This window comes from Nerophis ophidion, linkage group LG16, assembly GCF_033978795.1.
Source record: "Nerophis ophidion isolate RoL-2023_Sa linkage group LG16, RoL_Noph_v1.0, whole genome shotgun sequence".
Taxonomy (NCBI): domain Eukaryota; kingdom Metazoa; phylum Chordata; class Actinopteri; order Syngnathiformes; family Syngnathidae; genus Nerophis; species Nerophis ophidion.
In genome coordinates, this window is record NC_084626.1 from 46,514,712 (window position 1) to 46,527,836 (window position 13,125).

A 13,125-nucleotide genomic window follows, 5' to 3' on the forward strand; every position below is an offset into this window, starting at 1 on the left:
TCTAGCATAATAGTGTGAGAGTCCAGTCCATAGTGGATCTAACATAATAGTGAGAGTCCAGTCCATAGTGGATCTAACGTAATAGTGAGAGTCCAGTCCGTAGTGGATCTAACATAATAGTGAGAGTCCAGTCTGTAGTGGATCTAACATAATAGTGTGAGAGTCCAGTCCATAGTGGATCTAACATAATAGTGAGAGTCCAGGCCATAATGGATCTAACATAATAGTGAGAGTCCAGTCCATAGTGGATCTAACATAATAGTGTGAGAGTCCAGTCCATAGTGGATCTAACATAATAGTGAGAGTCCAGTCGATAATGGATCTAACATAATAGTGAGAGTCCAGTCCATAGTGGATCTAACATAATAGTGTGAGAGTCCAGTCCATAATGGATCTAACATAATAGTGTGAGAGTCCAGTCCATAGTGGATCTAACATAATAGTGTGAGAGTCCAGTCCATAGTGGATCTAACATAACAGTGTGAGAGTCCAGTCCATAGTGGATCTAACATAATAGTGTGAGAGTCCAGTCCATAGTGGATCTAACATAATAGTGTGAGACTCCAGTCCATAGTAGATCTAACATAATAGTGAGAGTCCAGTCCATAGTGGATCTAACATAATAGTGAGAGTCCAGTCCATAGTGGATCTAACATAATAGTGAGAGTCCAGTCCATAGTGGATCTAACATAATAGTGTGAGAGTCCAGTCCATAGTGGATCAAACATAATAATTAGAGAGTCCAGTCCATAGTGGATCTAACATAATAGTGAGAGTCCAGTCCATAGTGGATCTAACATAATAGTGAGAGTCCAGTCCATAGTGGATCTAATATATTAGTGAGAGTCCAGTCCATAGTGGATCTAACATAATAGTGAGAGTCCAGTCCATAGTGGATCTAAATAATAGTGAGAGTCCAGTCCATAGTGGATCTAACATAATAGTGTGAGAGTCCAGTCCATAGTGGATCTAACATAATAGTGAGAGTCCAGGCCATAATGGATCTAACATAATAGTGAGAGTCCAGTCCATAGTGGATCCAACATAATAGTGTGAGAGTCCAGTCCATAGTGGATCTAACATAATAGTGTGAGAGTCCAGTCCATAGTGGATCTAACATAATAGTGAGAGTCCAGTCCATAGTGGATCTAATATATTAGTGAGAGTCCAGTCCATAGTGGATCTAACATAATAGTGAGAGTCCAGTCCATAGTGGATCTAAATAATAGTGAGAGTCCAGTCCATAGTGGATCTAACATAATAGTGTGAGAGTCCAGTCCATAGTGGATCTAACATAATAGTGTAAGAGTCCAGTCCATAGTGGATCTAACATAATAGTGTGAGAGTCCAGTCCATAGTGGATCTAACATAATAGTGAGAGTCCAGTCCATAGTGGATCTAACATAATAGTGTGAGAGTCCAGTCCATAGTGGGTCTAACATAATAGTGTGAGAGTCCAGTCCATAGTGGATCTAACATAATAGTGAGAGTCCAGTCCATAGTGGATCTAACATAATAGTGTGAGATTCCAGTCCATAGTGGATCTAACAATAGTGTGAGAGTCCAGTCCATAGTGGATCTAACATAATAGTGAGAGTCCAGTCGATAATGGATCTAACATAATAGTGTGAGAGTCCAGTCCATAATGGATCTAACATAATAGTGTGAGAGTCCAGTCCATAGTGGATCTAACATAATAGTGAGAGTCCAGTCCATAGTGGATCTAACATAATAGTGTGAGATTCCAGTCCATAGTGGATCTAACATAATAGTGTGAGAGTCCAGTCCATAGTGGATCTAACATAATAGTGAGAGTCCAGTCCATAGTGGATCTAACATAATAGTGTGAGAGTCCAGTCCATAATGGATCTAACATAATAGTGTGAGAGTCCAGTCCATAGTGGATCTAACATAATAGTGAGAGTCCAGTCCATAGTGGATCTAACATAATAGTGTGAGATTCCAGTCCATAGTGGATCTAACATAATAGTGTGAGAGTCCAGTCCATAGTGGATCTAACATAATAGTGAGAGTCCAGTCGATAATGGATCTAACATAATAGTGTGAGAGTCCAGTCCATAATGGATCTAACATAATAGTGTGAGAGTCCAGTCCATAGTGGATCTAACATAATAGTGAGAGTCCAGTCCATAGTGGATCTAACATAATAGTGTGAGATTCCAGTCCATAGTGGATCTAACATAATAGTGTGAGAGTCCAGTCCATAGTGGATCTAACATAATAGTGAGAGTCCAGTCCATAGTGGATCTAACATAATAGTGTGAGAGTCCAGTCCATAGTGGATCTAACATAATAGTGTGAGAGTCCAGTCCAAAGTGGATCTAACATAATAGTGAGAGTCCAGTCCATATTGGATCTAACATAATAGTCAGAGTCCAGTCTGTAGTGCATCTAACATAATAGTGTGAGAGTCCAGTCCATAGTGGATCTAACATAATAGTGAGAGTCCAGGCCATAATGGATCCAACATAATAGTGAGAGTCCAGTCCATAGTGGATCCAACATAATAGTGTGAGAGTCCAGTCCATAGTGGATCGAACATAATAGTGAGATTCCAGTCCATAGTGGATCTAACATAATAGTGTGAGAGTCCAGTCCATAGTAGATCTAACATTATAGTGAGAGTCCAGTCCATAGTGGATCTAACATAATAGTGTGAGAGTCCAGTCCATAGTGGATCTAACATAATAGTGTGAGAGTCCAGTCCATAGTGGATCTAACATAATAATGAGAGTCCAGTCCATAGTGGATCTAACATAATAGTCTGAGAGTCCAGTCTATAGTGGATCTAACATAATAGTGTGAGAGTCCAGTCCATAGTGGTTCTAACGTAATAGTGTGAGAGTCCAGTCCATAGTGGATCTAACATAATAGTGAGAGTCCAGTCCATAGTGGATCTAACATAATAGTCTGAGAGTCCAGTCCATAGTAGATCTAACATAATAGTGTGAGAGTCCAGTCCATAGTGGATCTAACATAATAGTCTGAGAGTCCAGTCTATAGTGGATCTAACATAATACTGTGAGAGTCCAGTCCATAGTGGTTCTAACGTAATAGTCTGAGAGTCCAGTCCATAGTAGATCTAACATAATAGTGTGAGAGTCCAGTCCATAGTGGATCTAACATAATACTGTGAGAGTCCAGTCCATAGTGGTTCTAACATTATAGTGAGAGTCCAGTCCATAGTGGATCTAACATAATAGTGAGAGTCCAGTCCATAGTGGATCAAACATAATAGTGAGAGTCCAGTCCATAGTGGATCTAAGATAATAGTGAGAGTCCAGTCCATAGTGGATCAAACATAATAGTGAGAGTCCAGTCCATAGTGGATCTAACATAATAGTTTCAGAGTCCAGTCCATAGTGGATCCAACATACTAGTGAAAGAGTCCAGTCCATATTGGATCTAACATAATAGTTTCAGAGTCCAGTCCATAGTGGATCCAACATACTAGTGAAAGAGTCCAGTCCATAGTGGATCTAACATAATAGTTTCAGAGTCCAGTCCATAGTGGATCCAACATACTAGTGAAAGAGTCCAGTCCATAGTGGGACCAGCAGTAGACCAACCTGAGCTGAGACAGGTCAGCAAGTGCAGAGATGTCCCCAACCGATGCACAGGCGAGTGGTCCACCCTGGACAGCCAAAAGATTATGTCCACTTCTTGTAGCTTTGTGTCTCAAAATGAAAAAAGGTGATAAACTGCATACAGTTTAAAGACCACGACTGAGATAGTCCCACTGATCAGAGTTCTTCGGCACAAAGATCCCCCACAAAAGTTCCTTTCGTTCTTCTTTCTCTCCGTTGTCAAGTGTGTTGTCATAGAAACAGACAAGAAACGAGAAATAAACAAGTCGTCCTCTCATACTCCGCAATGAAGTATGAAAAAAACGGTACTCAACCAATCAGCGCTCACCCCTGAAAAAGCTTCCGACAAGCTAGGAGGAACTGCAAAAGGTTCCTGAAGAACTAAATCTCCCCAGTTGGTTTTTGATGGAAACACAGGAGGAACTTTATTCAAGTGGGAAAGTTCCTGTGGTGGAAAAGAGTCAGAAATCACATCCAGAGAAAAATGACTTCTTCTGAGTGGGATTTCAATGACTTCCTTTGTTTCTTTAAAAGCGCTCCTCGATTCATTTCAGAGAGTTTCCCCTCCACTTTCTCTCGGCTTCCTCATTTTCATTAAACTCCCCGGTTGGAGACCCGCACGCTGAGTATTGCATCAGCCGCTTAGTCGCGGACGTTTTATTACAAGTCGTGTTCTTTGTGATGCCATGTAAATCAGCAGGTCAGGGGTCGTTGGACTCATTAATTCTGCACCGCCGATAAAAAAGACGAGGAGTTTCATGGCTTCGTAATCACGTCTCGCGTAAGACGAGGACATTCCAAGAAAGTTAGCGTCAGGTTTTAAACACCAAACTACCGTATTTCCTTGAATTGCCGCCGGGGCGCTAAATCATTTAAAAGCTCTTCTCACTCCGGCGTTTACCAAAGGCATGCGGTAAATTTAGGCCTGCGCTTATACATTTGAGTGTGATGTAAGGATACCATCATGAAAAGCGCATTTAATTAAAAAAAACATTATGGTCTTACCTTTACTTATAAATGAAGTCCATGCGCAGCTCCTTCTGATCAAAAGCATCGATAACTTGTTTATAAATGATAAATGATAAATGGGTTGTACTTGTATAGCGCTTTTCTACCTTCAAGGTACTCAAAGCGCTTTGACACTACTTCCACATTTACCCATTCACACACTGATGGAGGGAGCTGCCATGCAAGGCGCTAACCAGCACCCATCAGGAGCAAGGGTGAAGTGTCTTGCTCAGGACACAACGGACGTGACGAGGTTGGTACTAGGTGGGAATTGAACCAGAGACGCTCGGGTTGCGCACGGCCACTCTCCCCACTGCGCCACGCCGTCGTTTATAGAAGTCTTCCTTATCTTTCTTCAGTTTTAAACGTCTTTCTGTCTCGATGGAGATCTTCCTTTATTACCTCCTGCTTCCATTGAAAGTCCAGTTTAGAAAACTGTTATATCTTAGATATGTAGTCCTCCATGTTAAAAGTGTAAGCAAGAGGAAAAAATAAACTCTTGCTGCTTGTTGTCACTTCTTCTGCAGCCGAGTAGTCGCAAGAAGGATCACTAGCGCCCTCTCCCACCAGGAGGCGGGAGTCATTTAATGACTCATATTTGACACACGCAGCTACGGTATATTGATAAAACATAGCTGCTTACTGTTCTTTTTAGCATATTCAATAGCTTGGACCTTAAATCCTACTGAATAGCTCTTAATCTTCTTCCCTTTATGCGATTTCAAATGATTGAAATCAGCCTCCTCCATTTTGAAAATGATGACAGGTGAAGTGTCACTCGTGACGTGACGAGTTTGACCCTGTGGAAATTCTAGGCATATGCTAATTATTTGGCGAAACGAGTTAGACTCGGCGGAAATTCTAGACATGCACTAATAAAAATAATGTTTTGCGAAATGAGTTTGACCCGACAGTAATCCTGATTATGCGCTAATTATTTTGATAAGCGATTTTGACCCAGCAGTAATTCTAGTCAGGCGCATACTATATACCCGGCGGAAATTCTAGGAAATACAATACCCCTATTTACTTAAACTCGTTGGTGGTAATTCTCCAAGGTGAATGTAAGCATTCACCATAGGCAAAACGTAATATGAGTGAATGAATTCACTTCATCACTCCTCCACACGCCATCAGCCTGATTTAGAGGTTCCACGAACCAAAAGTTCATACAAAGGGCCCATAGTTATTTTTGTCTATCTCTTTTCCGATTGTGTGGTGTCACTTTGGAACAAATACATCTCCCGGTTAGACTTTGTCTTGGAACAAAATCGAATCCAATTACTTGAAATATGAAACAAACCCAAGTGAGATGACTCAAATTGAAGCAGCAAATGTCAATTCTAATGTTTCCACAAACAATTGCCACTACTCATTACTGATTGTGCCTTTCTAAGTCGGTGCTCTTTTTCCTCCTAATGTCTCCTTTTTTGTTTGCAATATTTTTCTTGCTACAGATAATAGAACTGAGAGTCATATTAGCAGGAAATGTAGAATAATATGAGCAGAGACAGGATGTGTGCTTGCTTGTGTCGCACAGCAGCAGGGGAGGAAGAATATGAAGATGTGTGTGTGTGTGTGTGTGTGTGTGTGTGTGTGTGTGTGTGTGTGTGTGTGTTCTTGTTTTTGTATTTCTACCCTTCTTGAGAAATCAAAAAGGAAAAGTATCTTCCATATGAAGGCCAGTGAGCAAGTGAGGACCTGGTCAACATATGAAATAACAAGTGTGTGTAAAAATTCGAAGTGCTTGCCTTCTGGCCAACATACGTAATAACGTGTGTGTAAGAAATTTAAATGCGCACCCTTCGGCCAAAATTAATAAAAAATAAAATAAAATTAAAATGTATAGAGAGTCATGCTGTAATAATGAAAATTAAAAAACAATTACAAACAAAGAAGAGCAGTGTTTTTCTCGTCGACTTGTTTCCTATCAAATTGAGAACATTTTTACATATTCTTTCCTTTTCCGTAATATTGCAATCTTTTCTCATGAAATATTTACTTTTATGTAGAATTTTTACTTTTTAATGCAAAATGGTGACATTTGTCATATAGAATTCTGACTTTTATCACCGTATAGCAAATTTTTTTGCTGTTCTTGTAAAATAATTACATTTATTTGAGTAAAATGATGACTTTAGTCATGTTTTCCAAGTAAAATTCAGATTATTATTATTATTATTATTATATTGCCGAAATTTTTTAATTTTCTTATAGAATTGTGACTTTTGTCAAGAAAAATTCTGACTATTTTCATTAAATTGCCAACATTTTAAGCTTTTCTTGTAAAATTGCGATTGTTATTAAGTAAAATTTGAAGTTCTCCCCCTCTGGCCAACATATGTAATAACAAGTGTGTGTAAGAAATTTAAATGTGCACCCTTCGGCCAAAATTAATAAAAACATAAAATAAAAATGTAAATAGAGACATGCTGTAATAATGAAGATTAAAAAACAATTACAAACAAAAACAATCTAAACAAAGAAGAGCAGTGTTTTTCTCGTCGATTTGTTTCTATCAAATTGGGAACATTTTCACATATTCTTTCTTTTTCCGAATTATTACAATCTTTTCTCGTGAAATATTTACTTTATGTACAATTATTACTTTTTAATGCAAAATGGTGACATTTGTCGTATAGAATTCTGACTTTTATCACCGTATAGCAAATTTTTTTGCTGTTCTTGTAAAATAATGACATTTATTTGAGTAAAATGATGACTTTAGTCATGTTTTCCAAGTAAAATTCAGATTATTATTGTTATTATTATTATATTGCCGAAATTTTTTAATTTTCTTATAGAATTGTGACTTTTGTCAAGAAAAATTATGACTATTTTCATTAAATTGCCCACATTTTAAGCTTTTCTTGAAATATTGCGACTGTTATTGAGTACAATTTGAAGTTCTCCCCCTCTGGCCAACATATGTAATAACAAGTGTGTGTAAGAAATTTAAATGCGCACCCTTCGGCCAAAATTAATAAAAAATAAAAATGAAAATGTAGATAGAGACATGCTGTAATAATGAAGATTAAAAAACAATTACAAACAAAAAAAAAATCAAAACAAAGAAGAGCAGTGTTTTTCTCGTCGATTTGTTTCTATCAAATTGGGAACATTTTCACATATTCTTTCTTTTTCTGTAATATTGCAATCTTTTCTCGTGAAATATTTACTTTTTTATGTACAATTATTACTTTTTAATGCAAAATGGTGACATTTGTCATATAGAATTCTGACTTTTATCACCGTATTGCCATTTTTTTTGCTGTTCTTGTAAAATAATGACATTTATTTGAGTAAAATGATGACTTTAGTCATCTTTTCTTCCAAGTAAAATTCAGATTATTATTATTATTATTATTATTATTATAATATTGCCGACATTTTAAAATGTTCTTATAAAATTGTGACTTTTGTCAAGAGAAATTAGGACTCTTTTCATAAAATTGCCAACATTTTAAGCTTTTCTTGTAAAATTGCGACTGTTATTGAGTAAAATTTGAAGTTCTCCCCCTCTGGCCAACATATGTAATAACAAGTGTGTGTAAAAAATTGAAATGCGCCCCCTTTGGCCAAAATTAATTATGATTAGAAAAAAAAAGAGATTATATATATGGACATACTATAGATAATTGAAGTAAATAATGAAGATTTAATACCAATTACAAACAAAACAAATGAATACAACGGAAATCAGTCTTTTTCTCGTTGACTTGTTTCTTTTTAAAATTGGGAACAATTTCTCATATTCTGTTTCTGTAATATTGCAATCTTTTTGTGACGCTTGGCTGGCATCGGGGTGCGGGTGGCGCTCTTTCAGGGATGCAGATCAGGCACAAACACAGCGTGCGGAAAGAAATGATGATTCATTCAAAACTTAGACGAGGAAACAGAAAACTTGCAATAGGCGGAAAAGGCAAAACAAAAAGAACTACCATGGGAGCTAAAAAATACTAAAGGGTAAGCGCGGAAGCTAGCGAGTCCAGAATAAGAAAGCCGAGTCATCATTTGTGAAACACAAACTACGAGCAGAGGACGAGTGAACGGAAAAGGGAGGCTTAAATATAGAAAGAGATTAACAACAGGTGTGCGTCAGGAAACAAGTAACAGGTGGAACAAATAAGAAACTATGGTAACGGAACAAATAAGGAAGTGCACAAACAAACTTAGAAATCCACAAAAGCCGGTTAGCTGATCATGACACTTTTCTCATGAAATATTTACTTTTTTATGTAAAATTATTACTCTTTTAATGCCCAATGGTGACATTTGTCGTATAAAATTCTGACTTATATCACGATATTGCCAATTGTTTTGTAAAATAGTGACATTTTTTGAGTAAAATTATGACTAAAAATGACTTTAGTCATAATTTTGTCCAAGTAAAATTCAGATTGTTATTTTCATATCGCCGACATTTTTATGTTTTCGAATAAAATTGTAACTTTTGTTACAAATTACAACTCGTTTCACAAAATTACCAACATTTTTAACTTTTATTGTAAATTTGCAACTGTTATAGAGTAAAAATCCAAAGTTTATCGTAATATTGCAAAAAAATTTCAGTTTTTCTTTAAAAATGTTTACTTCGGTTCATTAAAATGATGACTTTTATTATAACACTACCAAAATTCAAAGTTTTTCTTGAGGAAATTGTGAAGTGAAGTGAATTATATTTATATAGCGCTTTTCTCAAGTGACTCAAAGCGCTTTACATAGTGACACCCATTATCTAAGTTACATTTAAAGCAGTGTGGGTGGCACTGGGAGCAGGTGGGTAAAGTGTCTTGCCCAAGGACACAAAGGCAGTGACTAGGATGGCACAAGCGGGAATCGAACCTGCAACCCTCAAGTTGCTAGCACGGCCACTCTACCAACCGAGCTATGCCGCCCCAATAGCGACATTTTTTTGCGTAAAATGATGACTAAAAATGACTTCAGTCATAATTTTCTCCAAGTAAAATTCAGATTGTTATTTTCATATCGCCGACATTTTTAAGTTTTCAAATAAAATTGTAACTTTTGTTACAAATTACAACTCGTTTCACAAAATGACCAACTTTTTTAACTTTTATTGTAAATTTGCAACTGTTATAGAGTAAAAATCCAAAGTTTATCGTAATATTGCAAAAAAATTAAGTTTTTTCTTTAAAAATTTTGACTTGGGTTCAGTAAAATGACGACTTTTGTTATAACACCGCAAAAATTCAAAGTTTTTCTTGAGGAAATTGTGAAGTGAATTATATTTATATAGCGCTTTTCTCAAGTGACTCAAAGCGCTATACATAGTGACACCCATTATCTAAGTTACATTTGAAGCAGTGTGGGTGGCACTGGGAGCAGGTGGGTAAAGTGTCTTGCCCAAGGACACAACGGCAGTGACTAGGATGGCACAAGCGGGAATCGAACCTGCAACCCTCAAGTTGCTAGCACGGCCACTCTACCAACCGAGCTATGCTGCCCCAATAGCGACATTTTTTTGCGTAAAATGATGACTAAAAATGACTTCAGTCATAATTTTCTCCAAGTAAAATTCAGATTGTTATTTTCATATCGCCGACATTTTTAAGTTTTCGAATAAAATTGTAACTTTTGTTACAAATTACAACTCGTTTCACAAAATGACCAACATTTTTAACTTTGATTGTAAATTTGCAACTGTTATAGAGTAAAAATCCAAAGTTTATCGTAATATTGCAAAAAAATTAAGTTTTTCTTTAAAAATTTTGACTTGGCTTCAGTAAAATGACGACTTTTGTTATAACACTGCCAAAATTCAAAGTTTTTCTTGAGGAAATTGTGAAGTGAATTATATTTATATAGCGCTTTTCTCAAGTGACTCAAAGCGCTTTACATAGTGAAACCCAATATCTAAGTTACATTTAAACCAGTGTGGGTGGCACTGGGAGCAGGTGGGTAAAGTGTCTTGCCCAAGGACACAACGGCAGTGACTAGGATGGCACGAGCGGGAATCGAACCTGCAACCCTCAAGTTGCTACCAATCCGAGCTGTGCCGCCCCAAATGGTGACCTTTTTCCAGCTCATTTTTCACAACAAGCCTTTTTATATTTGCATAGTATGTATTTATTATTAATGTTGTAAATACACTTCTTTATATATCTAGAAAGGCTGGTATGCATTTTTCTCAGGTGTCGAGAATATAAGAAATACATGAATATGTGTGTGTGTGTGTGTGTGTGTGTGTGTGTGTGTGTGTGTGTGTGTGTGTGTGGCTAGGTGTGCAGCCTAATCACCTGCTGCCACAGTGAGTCCAGAACATTCTCAGCAGACGCCCCCTTTGGGCCGCCTCCACCAGCACCACTTCTCCTCTGGGCCCACACTTTAATTAATAATCACGTTAATTGGATTGAGCTCCCCCGCTGTGCAGTCAGTGTGATTGTGTGTGTGTGTGTGTGTGTGTGTGTGTGTGTACACATTTATCTGCACGTATGTTTTCCAGTTCCAAAAGACGGGCGTCGGGATGAAATCCTGCTCTCCTTGTGCAAGTTAAAGCTGGCACTAAAAATTGATAGCGCTCAAGAGCCAAATCTTATTTAACAGAAAAGTCCTGCTTATTAGTTGTAAAATGTGCCTTTACCCAACCCCTAATCCCGGATGATAGAATATATACCGCAAAGCTCTTATATTACATTTAATGCATAAACACTGAGTTTAAACAAGATGTGTTGAATCACCTTGTTTGTAAATCAAAACAATGTTTCTTAATAAAGGAGAACTGCACGTTATTTGGACTTTTTGTTAAAATGATTATACCGTATTTTTCGGAGTATGAATCGTACCTGCCGAAAATGCATAATAAAGAAGGAAAAAAATCATATATAAGTCGCACTGGAGTATAAGTCGCATTTTCGGGGGAAATTTATGTGATAAAACCAAACATCAAGAATAGACATCCATCCATCCATTTTCTACCGCTTATTCCCTTTTGGGGTCGCGCTGGCGCCTATCTCAGCTACAATCGGGCGGAAGGCGGGGTACACCCTGGACAAGTCGCCACCTCATCGCAGGGCCAACACAGATAGACAGACAACATTCACACTCACATTCACACTCTAGGGACCATTTAGTGTTGCCAATCAACCTATCCCCAGGTGCATGTCTTTGGAGGTGGGAGGGGCCTATCCCCAGGTGCATGTCTTTGGAGGTGGGAGGAAGCCGGAGTACCCGGAGGGAACCCACGCAGTCACGGGGAGGACATGCAAACTCCACACAGAAAGATCCCGAGCCTGGATTTAAACCCAGGACTGCAGGACCTTCGTATTGTGAGGCAGACGCACTAACCCCTCTTCCACCGTGAAGCCCTAATAAGTAGTCTAATAAGACTGCGTGTGCAATTCATAACAAGTGCAAAAGTGGCACAGACCACCTGTTGGATGTGGTTGTCTTTTCATTTCCTAGTCAGATTTTAGATCGGCTAAAGTGTGAGCCTTTTTACATAGTTTGGAACGTCGGAATGAAGCCATAACAAACCTGTTATCTCAACCGTCCGAAGTAGGGAGGAGAAGAAGAGGGGCGGGTGAGAGTGAGTGAGGAGGGAGAAACTGCCATTTTAGGATTAGATCAATTTGGACCGAGCTTTGAAATCCATCCATCCATCCATTTTCTACCGCTTATTCCCTTTCGGGGTCGCGGGGGCGCTGGCGCCTATCTCAGCTACGATCGGGCGGAAGGCGGGGTATGCCCTGGACAAGTCGCCACCTCATCACAGGGCAAACACAGACAGACAACATTCACACTCACATTTACACACTAGGGACCATTTAGTGTTGCCAATCAACCTATCCCCAGGTGCATGTCTTTGGAGGTGGGAGGGGCCTATCCCCAGGTGCATGTCTTTGGAGGTGGGAGGGGCCTATCCCCAGGTGCATGTCTTTGGAAGTGGGAGGAAGCCGGAGTACCCGGAGGGAACCCACGCATTCACGGGGAGAACATGCAAACTCCACACAGAAAGATCCCGAGCCTGGATTTGAACCCAGGACTGCGGGACCTTCGTATTGTGAGGCAGACGCACTAACCCCTCTGCCACCGTGAAGCCCCTTCTACATTTACAGTGACTAGGATGGCGGAAGCGGGAATCGAACCTGCAACCGTCAAGTTGCTGGCACGGCCGCTCTACCAACCGAGCTGTGCCGCCCAAGAATAGACATTTGAAAGGCAATTTAAAATAGATAAAGAATAGTGAACAACAGGCTGAATAAGTGTAGGTTATATGAGGCATAAATAATAAGTCCTTGCACAGCTCCTTCTGATCAAAAGCATCGATAACTTGTTTATAGAAGTCTTCCTTATCTTTCTTCAGTTTTAAAAGTCTCTCCGTCTTGATGGAGATCTTCCTTTAATACCTCCTGCTTCCATTGAAAGTCCAGTTTAGAAAACTGTTTTGTTTTAGATATGTAATCCTCCATGTTAAAAGTGCAAGCGAGAGGAAAAAATAAACTCTTGCTGCTTGTTGTCACTTCTTCTGCAGCCGAGTAGTCGCAAG